This window comes from Podarcis vaucheri (genome assembly GCF_965113315.1).
Source record: "Podarcis vaucheri genome assembly, chromosome: 11".
Classification (NCBI taxonomy): Eukaryota; Metazoa; Chordata; class Lepidosauria; order Squamata; family Lacertidae; genus Podarcis; species Podarcis vaucheri.
In genome coordinates, this window is record NC_138749.1 from 19677113 (window position 1) to 19700965 (window position 23853).

The following is a 23853-nucleotide window of genomic DNA, read 5'->3' on the forward strand; positions in this document are numbered from 1 at the left end:
CTCACGGTGCATTTTATGCCCACCCTTCATCATAAGATCCCACAGCGGGTTATAGCAATATAAAAAGATGAGATTAAAGCCAGTTAAAGCGATTTACAATCAGAAGAATAAAGTGGCTCTTAAAACACCTTTTTATTATTCAAATTTTGGTGGGCAAAGCTGCCTTGTCCCTTATAAGTTGATGAGAATTTAAGCAGTGAATGTTTTGACTGCTGTCTATGAGAAATGTACAACAGAACACAAATACCACACCTGGTTATATCTGCTTCACATTTTCTTTCTCTGTTTTAATCAAAATGCATTCGCTAAGGTTGGTGCAGCAGCAAAAAAGAAAGTAAATAAGGCTGCTGGAGATGCACACAAAACACAAGAAAGAGGAAAGAAACCCCAGATCCTTGGTATCTATTGCTACTCAGCAAAACAAAAGTTGTTTATTTGGTGTTGTTTATCTGTGTCTCCTAGCACCAGCTGATATTGAAAACACTTCTTGTTTGCTGTAATTCCCCCTTTCCCAAGCCTTCACATTCGGAGTCAATAACATATTGCCACTTCATCATTAGAAAGCCATTTGCTAGAATTTAGAGCAAGTCACAGATCGGATCTGCATAGCCATGTCCCTTGAGGAAGGGTTTGCAAGGCTCCACATCAGTTTGTCCACATCTCTAGGAAAGCATGTGGGCAACTATAGTGGTCTCCAATGCGGACTGTCTGATATGAAGTAAGGTAATTCATTCAAATTTAGTGGTCATCATCATCATCATCATCATTTATCTCCCACCCATGTGGCTGGGTTTCCTCAGTCACTCTGGGTGGCCTCCAACTAGAGATTAAAAATACATTAAAACATCAGTCATGAAAAACAGCCCTAAATGGCTTCTAAACATCTTCTAAACGTCAGGTAGTTGTTTATTTCTTTGACATCTGATGGGAGGGTGTTACACAGGGCGGGCGCCACTACCGAGAAGGCCCTCTGCCTAGATCCCTGTAACCTCTGCTTCTTGCAGGGAGGGAACCGCCAGAAGGCCCTTGGCGCTGGACCTCAGTGTCTGGGCTGAATGATGGGAGTGGAGACACTCCTTCAGGTATACTGGGCTGAGGCTATTTAGGGCTTCAAAGGTCATCACCAACACTTTGAATTGTGCTCAGAAATGTACTGGGAGCCAATGTAGGTCTTTCAGGACTGGTGTTATATGGTCTCGGCAGCTGCTCCCAATCACCAGCCTAGCTGCCGCATTCTGGATTAGTTGTAGTTTCCAGGTCACCTTCAAAGGTAGCCTCATGTAGAGCGCATTGCAGTAGTCCAAGTGGGAGATAACTAGAGAAGGCACCACTCTGGCAATACAGTCTGCGGGCTGGTAGGGTCTCAGCCTGCGTCCCAGATGGAGCTGGTAGACAGCTGCCCTGGACACAGAAGAGGCCATTATAACCAGTTGCTGTAACGTGTACAGCAGATCCATGCCTTGGTTCAGTCTTGGGTTCCAGATTCTGGAAGAAAAGAACATCAGTCTGCATGTCACTGTGAGCAAGGAAAGTATTCTCAACTAAACCTCCTCAGCCTCAGTCCAGGTTCTTATTTATAGAACTCTGCTGGAATCAACATAGATGTAAAACAGGTGAATGCCTGAGGGCAGGAAGGACACCTCACAATCTTCATAACAATATACTTGTTTCTACATTACACGGAACAAATGTACAAGCTGTCTTCACACATGTAGCTAATGTTTGAGCTGCACTCGGTTGTGGGTTTATTGTGTTTGTTTTCCTGGTTATAATGCTAGTGTTTCTGTCCCAATTTCTATCATTCATTTTACACTGCAATACTTGGTTGTGTTATGGAACGGTGGCTTTTTGGTCAATAGATAGCCATGCCACTCTTCAAATTTCAAATGGTGGGAAAGAACTTTACACCAGGATACTGCCCCAAATTTCATCACGTGAAATTGCAGTGCAGAACTCCCACAAACAGATTTCTTTTTCAGGAAACAATTAAATAAGCATTAGGTATACACCGGATTCCACTAGGTTTCCAGAGGTGGCTTTTACAGCATGTGACATATCACATGAAATGCAGAAATGATCAGGTAAGGAAACATTGGGGAAATGCGACTTTTCCTACTCTAAACTTCTAAATGCTTATTAAATTTTTTGATATCCTTGTTAAACAAATCCAGCCTCTCTATAATATACATAAATATTCTGTTTACTTCACTAGGTGCTTCATAATCCTGTCCAAATAAGAAATATTTCATCTTCAAATATCAGAACATTTGGTATTTTTGCCACAGGAGAAAAATATTTTGATAAGTTTACTAGCGCACAGTATAAATGTGCTCACTCGCATGCACTTGAGGTCATCTGCCATATATTTTTAGAAGTGTTAGAGTGTCTATCTTTTATGAGAGACCTCTTAAACATTTAATGGCTATTTCTTTGGTATTCATATCCCAGAAAGGGAAAGTACCTTACTGGATGGAACTGCAAGTGTATTCGCTTAGCAAACAGCAAAAATGAAAATAGTGACATTTCTGGTATCTGTAAAAACAAATGAACATGTAAATTGGTAACTCCAGACATATTTATACCATTGCAACAGAGTTGGTGACTCCAGATATAATTACAATCTCTTCCATTGCAACATTGCTGTTTATGTCTGCAAGGCAATGGTGGCCACAATCCAACAAAAAGTGAAGCTCACTTAAGCACGTTGCCATCAAGAGACTTAAGAGCACTTAACTCTGTATTAGATTGTGGTCATTTTTTTTCCCTTATGAGAAGATAGTCTTCATTGTTTCAATCCCCATAACGTCCCATAGCAAAGCTCTCTGAGACATTTACAATGAAGGACAATAAAATCCAAAAGTGAAACAGAACAGGTACTACCAAATACAGCATAAAAGAAACAAGAACAGCATTAAGAGACAGAAAACAAAGCAACCCCACCCCCACCCCAGCTTAAAACCAGACTCAGTTAAACATCAGATTGAAATGATAAGGATTTCATCTGCCATCTGAAGGCCAGTAAGGCAGAACTCCTATGCTCTAACAGGCAGGCAGCAAGGAGGGAGAGAAGAAATTGTTGCCTCGGTCACTTCTGCAACCAGGTAAGGAGATTAAGGTCTATTTTATATAACATCTATCAGACCTCAGTTATATACTAGAAACAGGAATTCCTGTCACCAAAACAGCTGCACTCACTTTGAAACCAGTCTTCCATTCTAACAGCGAGCAGCCACCATTATTTGTTAAAATGTATGTCCTTCAATATAAGCACTTGTCCTTCAGTATAGAAAATATATGCATGTTGAGGTTTGGGGGTACATCCACATTTATTTAAATATAATAAATAAATACAGATCAGTCAACTAAAATCTCATTAATCTGTGCACAGCCATAATGGTCATCTCAGCTTGGCTGCTGAAGATAAACAAGAGAAAGTTTCTGACATTGAGTTTTGGGACAGAAACTGTCCCACTCCTGTGTTGTTTTAATAAAGCAATGGATTGTTGTGGAGGGAGGACACAAATTAATGAAGACTTTTGCCCGACCTCAGCAGTGTTCTTCACAGTGGCTTTATAGTGTCGCATGGTGGGAAAGCAATAACATTCATTCGTGGCAGGGCATTTCAAGTTCAGCTGCAACGGAAGGCTGCCCACAGATACCACTTGTTTTTCCAAGCAGAGGAGGGAAAAACTCTGCGCAGAAGAAACCTTTAGGCTGAGAAAAAAAACAGAAGAACAGATTGCAGGAAGAGGCATCAACAGGGCTTCTACAGTGCCAGGGTTGTTTCCCAGACAATGACTGGTTGGAAGACCTCCAGTAAAATATTCATGGTGAATCGCTACTGCTGAACATGTCGGAGGTGAAATTGTAATGGGTGCAAGGGTGCATGCACCAGTCTAAGTGGTAGTTCCATTAACTTTTGGATGTTCAGGGCTCCCACTTGTGGGGAAGATTCTAAGACCACATGCACACCATGCATTTAAAGCACTGTAATACCACCTTAAAAAGTCACGGCTTCCCCCAAAGAATGCTGGAAGTTGTAGTTTGTTAAGGGTACTAAGAATTGTTAGGTAAAAGGTAAAGGGACGCCTGAGCATTAGGTGCAGTTGCGGATGACTCTGGGGTTGCGGCGCTCATCTTGCTTTATTGGCCAAGGAAGCCGGCATACAGCTTCCGGGTCATGTGGCCAGCATGACTAAGCCACTTCTGGCAAACCAGAGCAGCGCACGGAAACGCCGTTTACCTTCCCGCTGGAGTGGTACCTATTTATCTACTTGCACCTTGACGTGCTTTTGAACTGCTAGGTGGGCAGGAGCAGGGACCGAGCAACAGGAGCTCACCCTGTCACAGGGATTCGAACCACAGACCTTCTGATTGGCAAGCCCTAGGCTCTGTGGTTTAACCCACAGTGCCACCCTCATCCCACAAGAATTGTTAGGAGGAACCCTCCCCCCATTCCCCTTCCAGAGTTCCCTGTGAAGAGAGATTGATTGTTTGTTGAACCACTCTGGATGTTGTAGCTCTGTCTTGTAAGAAAGCACTTTCTTGTTCCTGCCTGAACCTCCCACCCTTCCAGTTCCTTGGGTGACTCTAGCTTCTAGCATTATGTCAGGGTTTGGAGTCAGATGCAGGTCATCAGCAAAGCAATAGCTTACCCAAGGCCGGTGGAGTTAACTCTTTATTCAAGGAAAAAACCACAACTCAGGCCTAGTGGCCTCAGCAGCTCTTTCTAGGAGGTCCTGCCCCAATGAAGCCTTTACAAGTACTGAAGGTCCCCAACTTCCCAGTGCCCAATAGGACTCCTCCTCTCCAGGGTCTTTCCAGTGCAGTCTCAGGCTGCATCTGCACACAAACACCCTCTGTTCTGCCCATGTCATTTCTCTGTGAGTTTTAGGAGATCGGGGAGAAGGGAGCTGGTTGTAGCAGGTGGGGGGGGGGAGACTCCCTAGATTCTTCAGCAGAATGTCTCCACTCTGCCTCTTGGCCACCCTACTCTGCAGCCTCTGCTTCAGCTTTATAGTCCAAACTGCTGTCTGTCACACCCTTTCCTGCTCACTAAACTCTGTCACCTCTTAATTAATGAATGTTAGAAAAATGCTGGAATGAGGTTACATGGTTTTAGCAGAAATGTTATAAAGAATTAAGTAAAAAATGGATTGTTAATGGGCCAAAGTGTAAAATATAAGGTCAGATTGGGTTAAGGTAAATTATAGAACAAAAATTGAGTAAGATGGAAAGGATTTGCTGAAATAGCTAAATTGAATTAGAATACAAAAAAGGGAGGTGTGAGGAGGTCGATGAAACAAGTAAATGAAAGACAAAGATATGGAAATACTGGATGTGTTTTTAAATGTTTTTGTTTTTAAATGTTTTTGTTTTTTGTTTTTTTATTATTGTTGTGCTGTATTCTTTTTTATTCTGCTTTTTATTTTTTTATGTATTGTAACTTTTTATTGTCCTTTTTTGTAATTGTTAAACTTTTAATAAATATCATTTTTTAAAAAAAACTCTGTCACCTCTTCTGCTGACACTGCCTCCTCCGAGTCTGTGGGGTATAAATAATAAAATTATTATTATTATCATCATTCACACACCAATCCCCTAGCTTGGAGCCTTCTTCTCCTGGGGATTCCTTAGGGAGTTCCCCAGCTGGTGCCTCCCACCACTCCTCTGAGTCCAGCCAGTCCATGACACATTATGAGAGAGTAGTGTTGATAAATCTGTCAATTTCAGTTTCTCTTAGTTTCTTGTTTTTCCAGGACCCTAGATTTCCAGGACCCTAGATTTCCACATCAGTTCTTCTTTTAAGTCCTCATAACAATCCATCAGCAAATGTCTCCTAATACATCTTTGCATGCATTTTTTCCTAACATCTTCTTCTTTGGTGATCACTCATAGCCGAGGAAGATTGTCTTCCATAAACACGGTTTTAACAATGAGTCCATAAGTGACTGTGGAGGCCAATTCTGGATCCACACGTCCTTCCACAGTGAGAACATTGGTTTTCGGGCAAGAGTTGATCACGGTGTGGATTTGCCAAGCGTGCCTTCCTCTTAGCACGTTTCTCCCTTGCATCCTGAGTTTGAGTGTCTTCAAAGCCCATGACACCTTTGGTAAAGGCTCTTCTCCAATTGGAGCACTCACAGGCAAGTGTTTCCCAATTGTTAGTGTTTATACTACTTTTTAAAGATTTGCCTTGAGACAGTTTTTAAACCTCTTTTGTTGACCACCAGCATTACGCTTTCCATTTTTAAGTTGGGAATAGAATAATTGCTTTGGAAGACGATAATCAGACATCGGCACAACATGACCAGTCCAGCAAAGTTGATGCTGAAGAATCATTGCTAACATACACAATTTAGCAAAGCAGTTTCCCCTGATGCATTTACCTATGTATGTTTTTCACTAATGTATGTGTTAATATGCACATGTTTCCCCAACATATACCTTATTACACATTACTTGGTTGGAGAACTGCATTGCAAAATTTGGAAAAGTGTGAATTTCAAAGGGTGGCTTCATTTGGGTCTGTGTATTGTTTCGTAAGGGTGGTGCTGTGACTTAAACCACAGAGCCTAGGGCTTGCTGATCAGAAGGTCGGCGGTTCGAATCCCCATGATGGGGTGAGCTCCCATTGCTTGGTCCCTGCTCCTGCCAACCTAGCAGTTTGAAAACACGAAGTGCAAGTAGATAAATAGGTACTGCTCTGATGGGAAGGCAAACGGTATTTCCGTGTGCTGCTCTGGTTCACCAGAAGCAGCTTAGTCATGCTGGCCAGATGACCCGGAAGCTGTACGCCGGCTCCCTTGGCCAATAAAGCGAGATGAGCGCCGCAACCCCAAAGTCGGCCATGACTGGACCTAACAGTCAGGGGTCCCTTTACCTTTATTGTTTCATCAAGTGTAAATTTGGCATGCTTTCTGTTAAATGTTAATGGAATATAACTTCTCTCCCATCTCAACAAGGGAGGGAGACATTTCTCTCTTATCAATTTCTCCATAGCATGGATAATTCCATACACTTTCATCATGTGTCCCCTTATTGCCTCCTCACCACCACCAAATAAGAAAGCACCAAACACCTCACCTCTGACATGAATGCCATCCTTACTATACTTTAAAAGTGCAGGGCCTGCCATAAATAATCCTGGGAACTGCCGCTTGTTCGGCGTGCTAGGAAATGTAGTTCTGCATGAGGTAAACTACAGTCACCAAGATTCCTCACTGGAAGCCATGTGCTGTAAATATATGGTGTGGGTGCAGGATTAATTTGTTGATTCCTTCACCAAGAATGCTGCTCTTTGGCCTTGCAGTGCAGCGTTTTGCATAACAAGCTCCCATCGTTTTAATCATGATTTGCCATTCAAACACTGTGGAGCTTCCTGATCCATAGGAATTGAACAACCAGAGACACACCAGTATTTGCATTTTGTCAATTACATGAAAAACACGTCGCCTACAATTTAAAGAATCTTCCACTGAGGAGGTTAAGCCGCTGCAGATTACAAACCTTTTGCTGCAGGTACAGAAACCTCTGTGAACCAGGCCAACTGCAAGCAGCTGTCCCAGTTACCTACTGGTAATTCCTCCACTCCACTTATGGACGTTTATTTCTCAGCATTGCCATCAGATCATCAGCATGGAATGGATTCTAAGAATTATCCTTTTGTTGGCTTCTGAATTAGAAGTCAATGAATCACGCAAGCCAGTCACTTTCTTCATGAGCCATAGCCAGCTTTTCGGCCAATCCACTTCACCACCTCCAGTCCTGCAGAACCAACTGCTGATCAGGTTCTGGCCAAGCTCATTCATTCATGTAATGACCAGTCTTCTAAAGACCAGTCAGCATACACATACACATATAAGTCATTACATTATTGTGTAGTTTTCTGAAGCAACTGTTCTATCTTCAGGTACACACGGGAAAGGGAAGTAAGATTCTTGCAGCACATATTTCCGAGAGGCATGTGTTTCTGAACCAAGCTGCTTATACGAAGCAGGATGTGGTAGACTAGCAAACTGGCAGCGAAACCACGTGGGCCAGTTTGCAGGTGAGGTTTCCAAGTAAAGAAACTTATTGACCTTTATTATCTAATTTAAGCAACAACAACAACAAACAGGTTTTCTTCCAGCTTCTCTTCTCCGTAAATGGGAAACGTGTAACAGTTGTCAATTTTCTTACTTATGAAATAGTTACTGAATGTAATCACTATTGGCATTCATTGCATTACATTAATGTCATTACTATTTACTAGTTAGTTACACATCAGTATAATAGTGCAATTAAGTGGTGAGAAAGTCTGGACTTAAATAGTTGTAGTAGCAGCAGCAAAAATCTCTATACCCCTAACATTAATAAAAAGATTTTTAGTGATGAACAACAAAAAATCAACAATGAAATTACATCCATAGACTGAATACAAAATATGTTTGAAATCAGTAGATCAGCTTTAAACTTGTTTGTAACTCTTTATGATTTTATCGTCTTATGTTTTTATATTGTTGTAAACCACTGTGATGTATATTGGCACCTATACTGAAGTTTCCATGCTATACAATTTTTGCAAACTTAACTTAGGAATAGAAGAGAAGAGAAGAGAAGAGAAGAGAAGAGAAGAGAAGAGAAGAGAAGAGAAGAGTTAGCAGGACTGATTAGCAAGAATATCTTTGCATCTTTATTATTGTTGCCTGTTGCCGAACAGGCAAGGTATTTCCAAGTATTAACTGGTCCAAACCATCCTGATCGGTTTTGTAGCCAGCATCTCTCCAGAGACAACAATGTCAAAAACCTTCTGACTTTCCTTCCTGTGTGCTATGATCAACAAACACTACAAACTTGTCAGAAATCAAGGAAGTTGTGAATGCATGACAGCAAGTCTGCTGTTCTGTAGTTCTCTGTGTTGGCATAAGCAGTGAAAGAAGCCAGGTAAAAGCTTCGCTTCTTCTTCCAAATATTAATTCTGTTTGCAATAAACCACAACCCTGCATACCTAGGGGAGGGGATGGAGGGTGAAAGGAAGGAAGGTCACCTTGTTGGTTTTGCATTCTTTCCACTCAAAGGACTCCCAAGCCCTGCTCAGCCGAATCTCAGGTGACAGGACAAACAAAAACCATTTGCCTGTAGTGTGACATTTCGTAGGAAATGTTAAGTGTCATTCCATCATGCTGCAGCAGGAGAAACAGGGAACAGGACCACCAGCTGTTTCCATTGCAGCCAGCCATTGTAAGAGCTACTGTGTTACATTAAGAATTGATGCCTGGGTTTCTTGTTATCCTCTCCCTTTCTCCTTTTATGTTTGCATCCCTAAGGGCAGGGAGTATCTTTCAAAAACTGAACTTATGTCAGCCACCCTACTGACATAACTTCTGAACTTATGTCAGCCGCTTATGCTTTAAATAAGTAATGACTTTTAAAAAGACTAGCCAGTCTGAATAACAGCCTGCAATAAATATTCTGAAATATTTCTGGATCTTTTGCAACGCTCACAAACAAGCACTGCTCTCACTGACGCATAACATAAATTTCCCAGAGTTTTAAAGAAGAGCTACTGACACCAACTGCCTTCAAACGCCAAGTTCCTAACCGACACACCGACACAATTTCTCCCAAGATGTCTTGCTAGCTCTCTCTCTGAGACTTTGGTTAATCATCCCTCCAGTCAGCTCTCGCATACATGCATTTATTACTTTGCTAGCAGAGATGTCTTTTTGCAGAATGCATGAGCAAAAACAGGCTACCCAAGTGCCCATATGATTGATGATGCCTTGGTCAGGCACAGGCTCATATTCATAATGCAAGGTGAAGGTTGAATCATCTGTTTATACAGCAAGGAGCACCTACTCAACAAAAGCTTTGGAGCTGCACCCTCATGGAAGAGAGAGATGGCAGGAAGGAAACAAAAGCAGCATACTCAAATATTAATGGGCATCAAATCCATTTGGCAAGGAACTCTTAAGTCCAGATGCATTACCAAGCAATATTATCTGTATTTACTGATGGCTCCTGAAACTGGTATCTTCATGCCTCATGTCAGGACCATGGCAATTTCGAATATTTCCACAATACAGTAAGCCTGCTTATGTGGGGGTTATACATTCTGGTGATCGTGCCTAAAGCCAAAATTGTGTACAGTCAAAACACATTGGGTTCAGTGGTGGATGGGATTGCTGAAATATTTTCCCCAAGATGCCTGCCCCCTTCCCGCACCCTTTTTATTTATTTTTCAGTTTTGTGTGTAAAGCTGAATGCGCACAAGTTAAATGTGTGCTGAGTCACAGGCTTACTGCATGTCATCACAGCTTTTCAGTAACAGCTGAAGGAGGATCCTTGGAAGATGTGCATCATTCCATGGTACCTCCCAAGCAAATGCTCTCCATCTGTTCACAAACTTAAGAATCATAGAATTGTAGAGTTGGAAGGAACCCTGAGGAACCATCTAGTCCATCCCCCTGCAATGCAGAAATACATAGCTGTCCCATACTGGGGTCAAACCTGCAACCTTGGTGTTATCAGCACCATGCTCTAACCAACTGAATGCAAGAAGAACCCTGCTGGAGCAAATGAAAGGCCGAATCCAGCAAAGGAGAGTCATGAATACTATTGATACTCATCCTGATCCTTGTTGAACTTCATGTCCACACCTGAATCCAGAACCATTAGTCCTATTCAACACAGAATTGTAGAGTTGGAAGGGACCCAAAATGTCATGTTGTCCAACCCCCTTGCAATGCAGGAATATCAGCTAAAGCATCCATGACAGATGGCCACCCAAGCTCTGCTTAAAAACCTCCAGGGAAGGCGAGTCCACCACCTAACAAGTGAGACCGTTCCACTGTCGAACAGCTATTACTGCCAGAAAGTTTTTCAATATCCTTAGTCAGAATCTCATTTCTTGTAACTTGAAGCCATTGGTTTGAGTCCTACCCTCCAGAGCAGGAGCAAACAAGCTTGTTCCCTCTTCCATGTGACAGCCCTTGAGTTATTTGAAGATGGCTATCATATCTCCTCTCAGTCTTCTCTTACCCAGACTAAAAATACCCAGTTCCCTCAACTGTTCCTCCTAAGGCTTGGTTTCCAGACCCTTGATCATCTTGGTTGCCCTCCTCTGTGCACATTCCACAACCTTTGTTCTAACTAATTAAGAGAATGGATCTAGCATCTTTGAGAGGAAGGACAAATTCATGTTCATTTATATGTAGATCCTTACTAGCAAAGGGTGTTCTCACTCCTTATTAGAGTGGGCAGGCTATTAATAAACGTAGGCAACATTCATTCTGGACATCTTTACCACCCAGTAATTGGTTTCCGAATGAATCATCTGTGCATTAGGTCTCTCACAGCATAACAAGATGAACCAGTGTGGCAAGTTCATGTACAAATTCCCTGAACTTCTTGTCCTTTCTTCTAGGTTTGACTCACTGCATTTTCTGCACGTCTGCAAGAAACCTCTTTATCCGTAAAACAAAAATGATGCAACGATGGGATGGGACGCAGCAGTGAAATCTGGTTAAATGTGTAAATGAGAACTCTCCCTTAAGATCAGTGGCACTTTCACAGGTACAGTGGTACCTCAGGTTAAGTACTTAATTCATTCCGGAGGTCCGTTCTTAACCTGAAACTGTTCTTAACCTGAAACTGTTCTTAACCTGAAGCACCACTTTAGCTAATGGGGCCTCCTGCTGCCACCGCGCCACCGCTGCACGATTTCTGTTCTCATCCTGAAGCAAAGTTCTTAACCCGAGGTACTATTTCTGTTTTTTTTTTATAATATTTTTTATTACATTTTTTACAGAAATAACAAAGCAATCAAAGAATAGAAAGAAAAGAATAGGAAGAAAGAAAATAAAAAAGAGAAGAAACACAACCACTTCAATAACTTATTTCAGATTTCCATTGGACTTCCCCCGTCCCCCGCATAATGCATTCTTGACAATAAATTTATCAGCAAATTATACCCTTATTTCGTGTATTTCTTTATATTTTCAATTACAATTTAGATTTAAATCTCTTACTCACCATATACTCTAAAAATATACCATAATATCATTTTTACCCATTTAAATCTTGGTTCTTTCATAAATCTTATCAAATTTCATAGATAATTAAATTTCGTTACTGGGGCTAAATTCCCAATCATACGACATCTTATATTTCATATAACTTATAATACTTTTGCAAATAGTCTTTAAATTTTTTCCAGTCCTCCTCCATTGCTTCTTCTCCCAAGTCCCGGATCCTTGCAGTCATCTCGGCTAGTTCCATGTAGTTCATCAATTGCGAGTGCCAGTCCTCCAGTGTGGGCAAATCTTGGGTCTTCCAATGCTTAGCGATTAGAATTCTTGCTGCTGTTGTAGCATACATAAAAAAGGTTCTATCCTTTTTAGACACCTTCTGGCCGACAATGCCCAGAAGGAAGGCCTCTGGTTTCTTGGGAAAGGTGTACTTGAACACCTTTTTTAACTCATTGTAGATCATTTCCCAGAAGGCCTTCAGTCTTGGGCAGGTCCACCAGAGGTGAAAGAATGTCCCCTCAGCTTCCTTGCATTTCCAGCATTTGTTATCGGACAAATGGTATATCTTAGCTAGCTTAACCGGGGTCATGTACCACCTGTATACCATCTTCATAATGTTTTCTTTCAAAGCATTACATGCAGTAAATTTCATACCGGTGGTCCATAACCTTTCCCAGTCTTCAGACATAATATTATAACCAATGTCCTGAGCCCATTTTATCATTGCTGATTTAACTGTCTCATCCTGAGTGTTCCATTTAAGCAGCAAGTTATACATTCTCGATAATAACTTGGTCTTTGGTTCAAGCAACTCTGTCTCAAGTTTCGATTTTTCCACCTGGAAACCTATTTTTTTATCTAACTTAAAAACCTCATTAATTTGGGCATAATGCAGCCAATTTTGCACCTTATCCTTTAATTTTTCAAAGCTCTGCAGTCTCCAATTACCTCCAATATTTTCTATTATTTCCCAATATTTCGGCCAGTATGCCTCCATATTGGTTGTTTTCCGAGCTTTGGCCTCTATTGGTGAAATCCACCTCGGAGTTTTGCTTTCCAATAAGTCTTTGTATTTTTTCCAGACCATATATATTGCTTTTCTGACAATATGGTTTTTAAACATTCCATATGATTTACCCTTGTCATACCACAAATACGCATGCCAACCTAACGAATTGTTAAAGCCTTCCAGATCTAGGACATCAGTGTTTTCTAGTAAAATCCAATCTTTCATCCAGCAGAAGGCCGCCGCTTCATAATATAACCTTAAGTCCGGCAGGGCAAACCCCCCTCTCTCTTTTGCATCAGTTAATATTTTAAACTTTATTCGGGGCTTTTTGCCCTGCCAGACAAACCTAGAAATGTCCTTCTGCCACTTTCCAAAGCATTCCACTCTGTCCACAATCTGCAAGGCCTGAAACAAAAACAACATCTTTGGCAAAACGTTCATCTTTATAGCTGCGATTCGGCCTAACAAGGATAATTTCAGTCTTGACCAAATTTCTAAATCTTTTTTAACTTCTAACCAACATTTCTCATAGTTGTCTTTAAATAAATTCAAATTCCTAGAAGACAGATTAACTCCCAGGTATTTCACTTTTTTAACAATATTTAGTTCTGTCTCTTTCTGGAACCCTTCTGTTTCCATAGCCGTCAAATTTTTCCCTAACACCTTAGTTTTTTGCTTGTTCAGCTTAAAACCCGCCACCCGACCAAATTTCTGGATCAGTTCCAAAACTCTTTTTGTACTGGGTTCTGGCTCCTGTAGTGTTAAAACCAGATCATCTGCAAATGCTTTCAGTTTATATTGTTTCGCTCCGACCCGTATTCCTTGTACCTGCCGATCCTCCCTTATCATGTTCAGCAAAACCTCCAGGACTGAAATAAACAATAAAGGGGATAGGGGGCACCCCTGTCGTGTCCCTTTTTCAATATGAAGTTCTTCTGTCACCACATTGTTCACTATCAACTTAGCTTTTTGTTCTGAATAGATTGCTTCTATTCCATTCTCAAACCCCCTTCCCACTCCCATCCCTTCCAAATTTTTCTTCATGAATTTCCAGGAAATGTTGTCAAAGGCCTTCTCCGCATCAATAAAGATTAACACTGCTTTGGTGTTGATATTTGTTTGTAAAAGTTCCAAGATATCAATAATGTTCCTGGTATTATCAAACAAATGTCTACCTGGGAGAAAGCCAGCCTGGTCTTTATGAATTACTTCATTTAGTACTTTTTTAAATCTATTAGCCAAAATATCTGCAAATATTTTGTAATCCACGTTTAGGAGTGAGATGGGACGGTAGTTCTTAAGTTGAGTCTTTTCAGTTTCCACTTTAGGTATCAATGTGATGAATGCTTCTTTCCACGTATCTGGTGCCTTCCCTCCCCCCATAATCTGGTTGCAAACCTCCTCTAGTGGTTGTATCAAATAGTCTTTTAACGTCCTATAATACTTGGAGGTGAGTCCATCAGGTCCTGGAGATTTGCCTAACTGCATATTCTGAATGGCCTCCTCAATTTCCTGTTGTGTTATTTTACAATTCAAGATTGATCTCTTCTCTTGAGGTAGTTCTGGAAGGCCATTTTCTTTCAAAAATTGTTCTATCTCGGCTGCATCCTCGGATCCTTGTGTGTACAGTTTTTTAAAATATTTCTGGGAACACTTTCTAATTTCTCCGGGTTTCTGGATGTTCTTTCCTTCAACTTCTAGATTGGTAACATAATTTAATTTTTGTCTCTTTTTCAACTGCCAAGCTAGCAGTTTCCCACATTTATTTGCCGACTCAAATGATCTTTGTTTCATTTGTTTAATTCTCCATTCCACTTCTTGGTTAATCAGTTGCGCATATTGTGACTGGTGGAATTTGATTTCTCTTAGAGTCTCTTTTGATTTTGGATTCAGTCTTAGTTTTTTCTCACCGTCTCTTATCTTCTCCAATATCTTGTCTTTTTTACCATTCCAGAGTTTTTTCTTAATCGTATTCTGTTGTATCAGAAACCCTCTCATGACAGCTTTACTCGCGTCCCAGATTGTTCTTTTTTCCACCGAGGTATTTAAGTTGATTTCAAAGTAGTCCTTTAAAACTTTTTGGGCCTTCTTTACAATCTCTTGATCTCTTAGCAGGTTGTCATTCATTTTCCATCTGAAGGAATCGGCAGTAGTAAATCTCATTTCCATTTTCAGAGTGTTATGGTCGGAGCAAGTCTTTGGGCAGATTTCTATTTTTGTAGTCTTAGGTGCCAGCCCTCTAGTTGTCCAAATTTGGTCGATTCTTGTCCATGACAGGTGGGCTTCAGAAAAGAAAGTTCCTTCTTTACCTAGGGGGTTTCTTGTCCTCCATAGATCGATTAAATCCATATTGTCAGTTAGTTCAAAGAAAGTTTTTGGTAGTCTTCCATCTTTAGTCAGGTTCTGATTCTGTGACTTATCCATCAAAGTAGAGACAACCCCATTCATATCTCCCATCATGATGATGTTGGAATAGTCCAGATAATCCAGTAATGTCTCATGTAGCTTCTTATAAAATTCTGATTTCCCCTCATTTGGTGCGTAGATTCCCAATATCAAAACTTTTTCTCCTTGGGTCGAAATTTCAATAGCCAGGATTCTTCCTTGTTCATCTTTAAACAAAAATTTTGGTGAAAGGTTCTCTTTGGCGTAGATCACCACGCCTCTCTTTTTGACTCTGTCTGATGAGATAAATTCTTGGCCTAATCTTTTATTTGTTAACACCTTCCTGTGTAGCCTGGTCACATGGGTTTCTTGCAAACAAATTATATCCAAATTCTCTTTCTTTAAGATATGGAAGATCCTTTTGCGTTTTTCTGGGGAATTCGCGCCGTTAATGTTCCAACTATACAGCTGCAGAGACATCTTGTGTCAATCTGTTGTTACTCTTGTTGGGTGTCTTCTTTTTTGTCCGAGTCCGAGGGTGGTAACTCTTTTCCTAGCTCTGGTGGTGGCCAAATAGCTGCCGCTCCTTTCTGTAAGTCTTCTCCGTGATCGTGTAGGAACTTCTGGCTGTCCTCTTTCGTTTTGATTTTTATCTTCTTTCCTTTGTATTTAAATGAAAGACCTTGTGGAAACTCCCACCTGTAAGGTATTCCGTTACCTCTCAAAAGTCCAGCTAGGTCCGTGTAGTTAGCTCTTAGGTCTAGTAATTGTTTAGGAATATCCTTGTAAATTTGTGCTCTTCTGTCCTGGATCACAAGTGCTTTGTTAAAATGTAAATCAAGTAGCTTGTCTCTCTCCTGTTTAGTCCTTAAAATGATCAAACAGTCTCTAGGCCTGTCCTTCCCAGCAACTCTTCCCAATCTAAATGCAGTCGTTATTTTGAAGTCTATGTCTTGATTTATACCCCAGAATTTGGAAAGTTCTGCCGTTAGAAAGCCAGTCAAATCCTCTTTCTCAATCTCTGGGATAGAGCGTAATCTCAAATTATTTTCCCTGTTTCTCAATTCCACCAAAGACAGGTAGGCCTGCTGGTCCGTAATATGTTTGTGGAGCGGCCTAACCTCTCCTTTCAGTTCCTCCACTCCTTTGGCTGCAGCTTCTGCTTTCCCAATCGCAGCCTCCGCCAATTTTCGATTTTCAGATGTTACGTCATTTAAATTACCAATATCTTGTGAGTGCTTAGCCACCTGTTCTGAAAGTTTGGTAATTGAGGATGTGGCTAAATCAATTTTTGCAGTTTGATCATCCACTTTTTTATTCAAAATTGCAAATTGTTGTAACATTTCCTCTAGCAAAGTGTTAGATCCTCCAGATGCCATATCCTCACCTGTTGGTTGTTCAGCTTCTTCAGCTGGAGTTGTTGGTGAGGGTGCAGTCTGTAAAACAGCAGGGACTGAAGATCTACGTCCCTGAGAAAACAGGGTTGTTTGTGTCAATTTGCCTTTCCCTGCCTTCGACGCAGCTCTTGTTTTCACTCTGTCGCTCATTCCACACCTGTCTTTGGATTCAAGGTCAAACTGTCAAAAGTTTCATGAGAAAGACAGGCCTTGGAGTAAACAATCAAACCACAGAGAGACAAAGCAAAGTTGGTTCCCAGAGAGTTGTAAATCCCAAACTCCACTAGAGGGAGTAATGTTACAGTTCAGGAAAGAAGAAACAAAGTTTCAGTCGCCATTAAAGTTCCTTCAGTTAGGTAAATTAACAGTAATCCTTGGAAAAGACCTTTTCCCTCTGGCAGAGCTCTCACAATATTGCCACAAGTTTCTTAAAAGGTGCAAAGTACAGTTGTTTAATTGTATCCAACAGTAATGCCTCTAAATATCCATTTCAGATTTGTAAATGTATCCGCAAAATAACCTTTTGTCCCGCTGCAAGTCCGGAGACTGGGGGTTTTAAAATCTTTAGGAATTTTAAAAGTCTAGCAGAGGAGAAAGTCCCCAGATAAAATACAGAAAATAACAGGAAAATAAAAGTAACTTGCCTCCTTCAGTTTCCGACTTCTCTAGACGTATGATGTCTCTCACTTTAAAAACCTCTCTGTGCTGCTTCCAGCTTGTCAGATCTTTGCCTTTGATCACTAAGCATCATCGGGAGACGGACTTCCTTTTTCTCGTCTCCCGCTTTCAGCCAAATTCATAGATTTATAATCCAATTTTGAGTAAATCTTACTCACGAGTAGTTGATTTGTAATCCAATGTAGAAGGAAGAAAGGTCGGCGCTCATCAGTAACAGCCGCGCGGCTTCACTCCCGCAGAAAGAGCGATGAATCCACAGCACCGCTTCCCCTCCGCGCTTCCGGAACCCCTTACGGGGTCCCTTCTTCGTTTCGGGGGTCGCTCTTGGTGCCCGCCGGATCCCACGGCCACGAGCTCACTCTGCTCGTGGTTTTTCTTAGTGGGTCGTCGCTTTGCCGCAGCGAACGACCCTTTTCTGCGGAGCCCCTCTTCGCAGCGCAAAGAGGACCGCCATTACTTGCTTCGCGCCGCCTCCGGAAGTCCCGAGGTACTATTTCTGGGTTAGTGGAGTCTGTAACCTGAAGCATATGTAACCTGAAGCGTATGTAACCCAAGGTACCACTGTATTCAAATAGCTGCATAATATGCCAATATTATCAAAGCCTCTTTTCTACCTAAGAAACACTGATGACATCTTTATTATCTGCACCCACAGTCCAGAGAATTTACCATTGATGTGAACCTAGACTAGTCTACACTACAAATCTGCTAGTCTCCATAGTTTCCATGAGACTTCTGTTTGTTCCTCAACATGGCAGCAAGGCAATTTTTCTCAACATATTTTGCAGCATATACATTATACAATATTTGTTTTGCAAATAACCTGTTTATTCATGCTATGCTCACATGCCATATTGGAAATAATTAAAGAGATGGTTTTCTATGGTCATTTGCACATGGTTTTGTTGTTGTTGTTCTGCTAGATTTATTATCCTATAAGAATACAGGACACAAAGTGTGACCTCGTAAAATATGTGAATGATACGAGTATTAATCCTAAATGACCGTCCTTTAAATGTGTTTGGTAGTTGAAAGGAGTGGCTATAAACAGCCAAGGTTAAGGTGACAGAGCAAACATGACTTCCAGGAAAGGTTGTGTTGTTTAACAAAATGGATTCAGCAGATTGTTTCACAAAGGGAAAACGTTCATGACTAAATGCAAACTATCTATTGATATTTAGCCAGGATCATGTGCAAGAGAATTTTCAGGTGTGAAGCATTCTTGAAGAAATGTGTTGAAGAATTTCACCTCTCCAAACTACCATTCCCATTTTGGAAACTTATTCTCACTCCTATCGGATTATTTGTCCATCTAACACAGAATGGTCAACTCTGATGGGCAATGGGTCTCAGGCAAAGATCCGTATGTTTTGCTATGTGATCCTTCTAAGTGGAGATGATGGGTACTGAACTTGGTACCCTTTTAATGCAAGGCATCTACTCTGCCGCTAAGCTAAAGTCTCTTTCTGGACTGAAGCTTATCATCCTATTAGAAATATGTTTACAGTACAGTAGCAGGTACCTGATAGATACATCAGGAATGGAAAACCTTAAAACAGGTAAGTGTAGAAAATGCTGGGTTGAATTTGAACAAACCCCTTTAGAATGTACAGTTGCAATTGAAATTATTCAACACCCCCCACTGCAAATAGGGTTTATTATGAAACTTTACATAATTTGGGAAAACCACTTGAAGCATCCGTTGTGTTGAGCTATTTCAATTGCTTTTCTTTGATTTGCTCATTGCAAACAGCTGAAATTCTGTAAATCCAAAGTGTTGGTGTGCTGTCTTCAAATTGAAATTCAGATCTGTTCTGTCCACACCTTGTGCTCTCACATAATCATCATCAACATCATCTGGCTCAGGGTTCCAACTTGTTTCCCCCCCAGAAGTGATTTTCAGGATGTTGTAGGAAGCAAGACATGTTAGAGCCTAGTTTCACCAAGTCTAGAAGCAGGGTACTGAAAGGAAATGTCCAAGCAGATCATAACATGAAAGGAATAATATTGTAAGATTGGTGAGGATAGGACAGGAGAGGGCTGAGAGAACTGCCTCAAAGTCTTAGCAAAGTTGCCAAGTGTTGACAGATTGGCTGATTGCTCTCAATAGCTTCTCATTTGGATGGCTAGGAAATACTTGAAAGGGGGATATCTCTTGCTGCAAAGTGTAATATCACTTTACATTAATGGAATGCCATCTAGGTGATCATGTGCAAGGAGATGGGGGGAAACATTTTCACGGTCAGGTTTAAGACAAAGACACAACCAGAAGAAAGCACAGAGTTTGAGATCTGCTCACACCTTAGAATACTGCCTTATTTTGAGAGGTCTGATGTTGAAGCAGTGAACTATGGAGTGTTTAAACTATACCTCTTCCCAAGTGGAACGCATATATTGGGTTGTTGTTTTTCTAAGGAAACATTTCACAATGCCAATAAGCCTACAGTGACCACTTTCCAAAGGAAGCCCAACCTGAACAAGTATTGTACCCCTCTAATTGCTCACTGCTGGAAATGTGAGGGGTGAGCAGAACAATATCACAGCCTTCTAATTAGGTTTCTCTGCCTCCAGCAGGGGACTGACTCACATTTCATACTTTTTGTCCAGAAAGGATATGCCATATGCATAAAGGACACGACCTTCCGGTATACCTAAATTGGCATTTCCTGCTCCTTAATTTGATTCTATGAATATAGAAATAGCAAATCTCCAGGACGGTTGTACTAGCTGCTTTAAGGTACATGGGAACAAATAGATGATTCATAAATTCTTAACAAGGCCCATTGCAGAGAAATTAATTGTGACAATTGCTGGACATTATTAAGTGCTAGGGAAGGGGTGATATGAACGCTCATTTATTATGAGATGTTGCACTTATAGAACATGCTAACAGAGACTTTGAAAGAAATAGGGATACGTCAGAAATTGGATTTTGTTTACATTCAAAGGCAAACCTACCTAACCCTCGCTTTACGAGACAATGCAATAACCGAAACAAAGCCATCCTTTGAAAATTGCACTTCTGTGAATTTTGCAATGCAGTTCTCTAGCCAAACAGTGTGTACAAAAATGCACATGCTGATAAATAAAAATGCATATATTTGTGGCAATACTATACAGAAATGCATTATATATGGGGAATTTGCTTTGCAAGAAGTGTGTATTTGGTAAAAAAGCATAGAAGCATGTGCACGTTGGGAGAACTTTGTACTAAAATGATGATAAATAATCATGATAAAAATAAATAAATCACAAACTGATGTGGAAATGTGGATACCTGCTTTGTATCCTGTATCCTCATCCTACACTGTCTCATTGCTGCCACGCCTCTAGGAGGAGAGCTATGCACCCAGGATTGTACAGGATGCAATCTAAAACTTTGAAAATAATTTTATTCTATTTTTGGTTGCGATGACTGATTTTCATAAATTCTGAAATCATTCAATCAGTCATGTCATTGCATGGATGCTATCCAGCTGACGTTAAGCACTTTTAAAGCCCATTAGTGCTGGAGGCAGGTGTACATCCTTAAAGGTTTTCATTAAAATCAATGAGACTTAAAGCTTTGACTGGATTCTGTCTGTCGTATATCCCCCATTTTCCCCTGGAAGCCTACTCAGCCTAAGCGGCTTGAGGACCAAATCTTGAGTAGCCATCACAAGCATTTTCTTTTGTGGTTAATCGACAAAACAAGTCAATCATAGGAATGCAACAACACTCTTTATCCTTTATTTGGGGGATACTATATATTCTAAGGGGACGCGGGTGGCGCTGTGGGTTAAACCACAGAGTCTAGGACTTGCTGATCAGAAGGTCGGCGGTTTGAATCCCCGCAACAGGGTGAGCTCCCGTTGCTCAGTCCCAGCTCCTGCCAACCTAGCAGTTCGAAAGCACGAAATGCAAGTAGATAAATAGGTACCACCCTGGTGGGAAGGTAAACGGCGTTTCCATGTGCTGCTCTGGTTTGCCAGAAGCAGCTTAGTCATGCTGGCCACATGACCCGGAAGCTGTACGCCAACTCCCTCGACCAATAAAGCGAGATGAGCGCCGCAACCCCAGAGTCGGTCCGACTGGACCTCATGGTCAGGGGTCCCTTTACCTTTACCTTTATATATTCTAAGGGGTGCACATACCATTATATCTTGAGCTTTGCAAGGGAAGAGCCACGTCTGTCTCAAATTCCCCCCTCCCACTCAGTTCTACATTTATTTGGCACCTCCCCTTGAAACGCAGGTCAACGTCTCCCTTGACTCCCTTGCCTCCCTTGCCCTCGGGCACTGAAAGTTGCTGCTCCACTTTCTGAAAAGGCAAACCTAAGATGTTGCAATGTTTCCACTTAATAAGAGCATTCCAGACCAGGCATCCAGCAAACACCCCTCCAAGCCATGATAAGCATTCCATTCTCCCTCGTTAAGACTTTGTGGTATCCAATAACGCCAGATGTGTCACACTAGCTATCATTTGCTTCTCTCCGCGCCCGAGTAGCAGTTCACTGTCTCAAGCAGGTTGAGTTGTTTTGGGAAATCAGGACAGTAGTTCAAAACGAATGTCAACCTACACTGGCAAAATCAGACCCTCACACTCACTTCTATTCCTGATGTTGTGCCTTCAACTTCTGAGCCCTCTTCCTATACCTGACACCCAAGTGTAACTTGCCTTCTCGGTCGTAGATAGTTTGTTTGGATCTTTTAAGTTAGTTCCACCCCCATCATTCTACCTGGACACTGAGGTCCAGAGCCAAGGGCCTTCTGGCGGTTCCCTCACTGCGAGAAGCCAAGCTACAGGCAACCAGGCAGAGGGACTTCTCAGTAGTGGCACCCGCCCTGTGGAACGCCCTCCCATCAGAGAACAACAACTACCAGACTTTTAGAATACATCTGAAAGCAGCCCTATTTAGGGAAGCTTTTAATGTTTGATGCATTACTGCATTTTGATATTTTATTGGAAGCCACCCAGAGTGGCTGGGGAAGCCCAACCAGATGGGCGGGGTATAAATTATTATTATTATTATTATTATTATTATTATTATTATTAGTCTAGGGCAGGGGTCGGCAACCTAAGGTCCATGGGTCGCTGCCCACGGGGGTCATTTTACCGGCCCACAAGCCGCCCGCGAACCAAGCCACCCACTCGGTGAGTCCCCAAACTGGCGCAGCGCGGCATGGGGACTCAACAAGCAGCACAGGAAATTGCATCTGCACAGACGCAGACGCCAGAAATCGGGGGTGCACACACTCACATGCACCCATGATCTGGCCCACGGGGGGGGGCTCCACAACAGTGAACTGGCCCAGGCAAGGTAAGCCTTGCCAGCCCCTAGTCTAGGGCCACCAAGCAACAGGATTTTATCAACTTGGAACACATAAGGGACCGACCATGGAGAGATGCACACCGCACCTCTTGTTACACTCCCGCTGGTACACTATCCTTACTGGGAGGATGATGGGAAGGGGTGCCTGTTCCATGTGATGCAGGCATGATAGTTATACCTCCACAGCACCACAGATCTACAAAGTCCAGCTTCCATGCATTTATCAACATTTGAAGAGCAGGAGGTGCCATTTCCATGCAATGCAGGCGTGTGCCTCCACAGGACCACAGATCTATGAAGTCCCACAACCACACACTTGAAAAGCAAGAGAGACTTGTATTTCCGGGGTGGGTGGGTGGAGAGATGTGCCCATAGGCAAAGCAAATACAGTGGTACCTCAGCTTTTGAATGTAATCCATTCCGGAAGACCGTTCGAGTTCCGAAACATTCGGAAACCAAAAACTCAGTACAGAAAACTCAATACGGAAAACTCAATATGGAAGCCGCATGGCATGTTCGACTTCTGAGGCGAGTTTGAAAACTGAAGTATTTACTTCTGGGTTTACGGTGTTTGAAAACCAAAACATTCATCAATGGAGACGTTTGAAAACCGAGGTACCACTGTACTTGGAAAACAGTAAACTCTATAATGGAAAAGATACCAATATTTTATCCATTTGGACCCATCATTCGTTCTTCCTTACATTGATACTTTGCTACCAATGCTAGCAAAAAAAATAGAGATACCTGTGTTAGAGGTTATCTTTTTGGCACCTATTGAAAATCTTCCCCTTTCAACAAGCCTTTGAGGTAGAAATGTTTATCTCAGTTTGCATCAGTATTAGATCTGATATAATAATAATAATAATAATAATAATAATAATAATAATAATTACAGTTGGTACTTTTATTGATAAATCATTTGATGACATGAAATAAGTAAGAAAAACTAATTTATCTATCTAGTACCCATTGATAGCCTTATCCTCAATGAATGTATGAATGTACCAATCTCCAGTTACAGTTGCCTGTGTTGGTGGTCAAGTTCATGTCATTACATCT